This window comes from Dama dama, unplaced genomic scaffold, assembly GCF_033118175.1.
Source record: "Dama dama isolate Ldn47 unplaced genomic scaffold, ASM3311817v1 ptg000093l, whole genome shotgun sequence".
Lineage (NCBI taxonomy): Eukaryota > Metazoa > Chordata > Mammalia > Artiodactyla > Cervidae > Dama > Dama dama.
Genome location: NW_026870908.1, coordinates 4,461,641 through 4,464,782, shown reverse-complemented (window position 1 = coordinate 4,464,782; position 3,142 = coordinate 4,461,641).

Here is a 3,142-nt window from a genome sequence, read left to right as displayed (position 1 = left end):
TGAGACCGTTTCATGCTCATCTCATTTTTGACACCTTTTGAAGCTCTTCATATTTTTCACACCTTTTCAAGCTCTTCATGTTTTTGAACACCGCTTCATGCTCCTCCTATTTTTCAGACTGCTTCATACTCCTCTCATTTTTGACACCTTTTGAAGCTCTTCATATTTTTGACACCTTTTGAAGCTCTTCATATTTCTCACACGTTTTCAGGCTCTTCATGATTTTCAACACCGATTCATGCTCCTCCTCTTTTTCAGACCGTTTCATGCTCCTCATATTTTTGATACCTTTTGAATCTCCTCATATTTTTACACCTTTTGAACCTCTTCATATATTTCACACTTTTTCAGGCTCTTCATGTTTTTCAACACGGCTTCATGCTCCTCCTATTTTTCAGACCGTTTCATGCTCCTCATATTTTTCACACCTTTTGAAGCTCTTCATATTTTTCACACCTTTTAAGCCTCTTCATGTTTTTTAACACCGCTTCATGCTCCACCTATTTTCAAGAAAGTTTCATACTCCTCATGTATTTCATACCTTTTGAAGCTCCTCATATTTTTCACACCTTTTCAGGCTCTTCATGTTTTTGAACACCACTTCATGCTCCTCAGCTTTTTCAGACCGTTTCATGCTCATTTCATTTTTGAAACATTTTGAAGCTCTTCATATTTTTCACACCTTTTGAATCTCTTCATATTTTTGACACCTTTTCAGGCTCTTCATGTTTTTGAACACCTCTGCATGCTCCTCCTATTTTTCAGGGCGTTTAATGCTCCTCATGTATTTCACACCTTTTGAAGCTCTTCATATTTTTCTCACCTTTTCAGGCTCTTCATGTTTTTGAACACCGCTTCATGCTCCTCATATTTTTCAGACCGTTTCATGCTCCTCATATATTTCAAACCTTTTGCACCTCTTCATATTTTTCACACCTTTTCAGGCTCTTCATATTTTTGAACACCTCTTCCTCTTCCTCCTATTTTTCAGACCGTTTCTTGCTCCTCATGTATTTCACACCTTTTGAAGCCCTTCATATTTTTCACACCTTTTCAGGCTCTTGATGTTTTTCCACACCACTTCATGCTTCTCCTATTTTTCAACACGTTTCATGCTCCTCATGTATTTCACACCTTTTGAAGCTCTTCATATTTTTCACACCTTTTCAGGCTCTTCATGTTTTTCAACACCGCTTCATGCTCCTCCTATTTTTCAGACCGTTTCATGCACCTCATATTTTTCTCACCTTTTGAAGCTCTTCATATTTTTCACACCTTTTCAGGCTCCTCATGTTTTGCAACACCGCTTCATGGTCCTCCTATTTTTCAGACCGTTTCATACTCCTCATATTTTTGACAACTTTTGATGCTCTTCATATTTTTCACACCTTTTCAGGCTCTTCATTTTTTCAACACCGCTTCATGCTCCTCCTATTTTTCAGACCGTTTCATGCTCATCTCATTTTGACACCTTTGGAAGCTCTTCATATTTTTCACAATTTTTCAGGCTCTTCATGTTTTGAACACCGCTTCATGCTCCTCCTATTTTTCAAACCGTATCATGCTCCTCATATTTTGACACCTTTTGAAGCTCTTCATATATTTCACACCTTTTCAGTCTCTTCTTTTTCTTCAACACCACCTCATGCACCTCCTATTTTTCAGACCGTTTCATGATCATCTCATTTTTGACACCTTTTGAAGCTCTTCATATTTTTCACACCTTTTCAGGCTCCTCATTTTTTTCAACACCCCTTCATTCTCCTCCTATTTTTCAGACCGTTTCATGCTCATCTCTTTTTTGACACCTTTTGAAGCTCTTCATATTTTTCACACATTTTGAAGCTCTTAATATTTTTCACACCTTTTCTGGCTCTTCATGTTTTTCAACACCGGTTCATGGTACTCCGATTTTTCAGACCGTTTCTTGCACCTCATATATTTCACACCTTTAGAAGCTCTTCATATTTTTCACACATTTTCAGGCTCTTCATGTTTCTCAACACCGCTTCCTGCTCCTCCTCTTTTTCAGACCGTTTCATGCTCCTCATATTTTTGACACATTTTGAAGCTCTTCATGTTTCTCACAGCTTTTCAGGTTCTTCATGTTTTTCAACACTACTTCATGCTCCTCCTATTTTTCAGACGGTTTCATGCTCATCTCATTTTTGACACCTTTTGAAGCTCTTCATATTTTTCACATCTTTTGAAGCTCTTCATATTTTTCACACGTTTTCAGGCTCTTCATGTTGTTCAACACCCTTTCTTGCTCCTCCTATTTTTCAGACCATTTCATGCTCCTCATATTTTTGACACCTTTTGAAGCTCTTCATATTTTTCACACCTTTTCAGGCTCTTCATGTTTTTGAACACCGTTTCATAGTCCTCCTATTTTTCAGACCGTTTCATGCTCCTCATATTTTTGACACCTTTTGAAGCTCTTCATATTTTTCACTACTTTTCAGGGTCTTCCTGTTTTGAACACCGCTTCATGCTCCTCCTATTTTTCAGAACTTTTCATGCTCCTCATATTTTTGACACCTTTTGAAGCTCTTCATATTTTTCACACCTTTTCAGGCTCTTCATGTTTTTGAACACCATTTCATGCTCCTCCTATTTTACAGACCATTTCATTCTCCTCATATTTTTGACACCTTTTGAAGCTCTTCATATATTTCACACCTTTTCAGGCTTTTCATTATTTTCAACACCACTTCATGCTCCTCTTATTTTTCAGACCGTTTCATGCTCATCTCATTTTGACACCTTTTGAAGTTCTTCATGTTTTTCACATCTTCTGAAGCTCTTCATATTTTTCACAAATTTTCAGGCTCTTTATGATTTTCAACACCGCTTCATGCTCCTCCTATTTTTCAGACCGTTTCATGTTCATCTCATTTTGACACCTTTTGAAGCTCTTCATATTTTTCACACCTTTTGAAGCTCTTCATATTTTGCATATTTTTGAAGTTCTTCATAATTTCACACGTTTTCAGACTCTTCATGTTTTTCAACACCACTTCATGCTCCTCCTATTTTTCAGACCGTTTCATGCTCCTCATATTTTTGACACCTTTTGAAGCTCTTCATATTTTTCACACCTTTTCAGGCTCTTCATGTTTTTGAACACCGCTTCATGCTC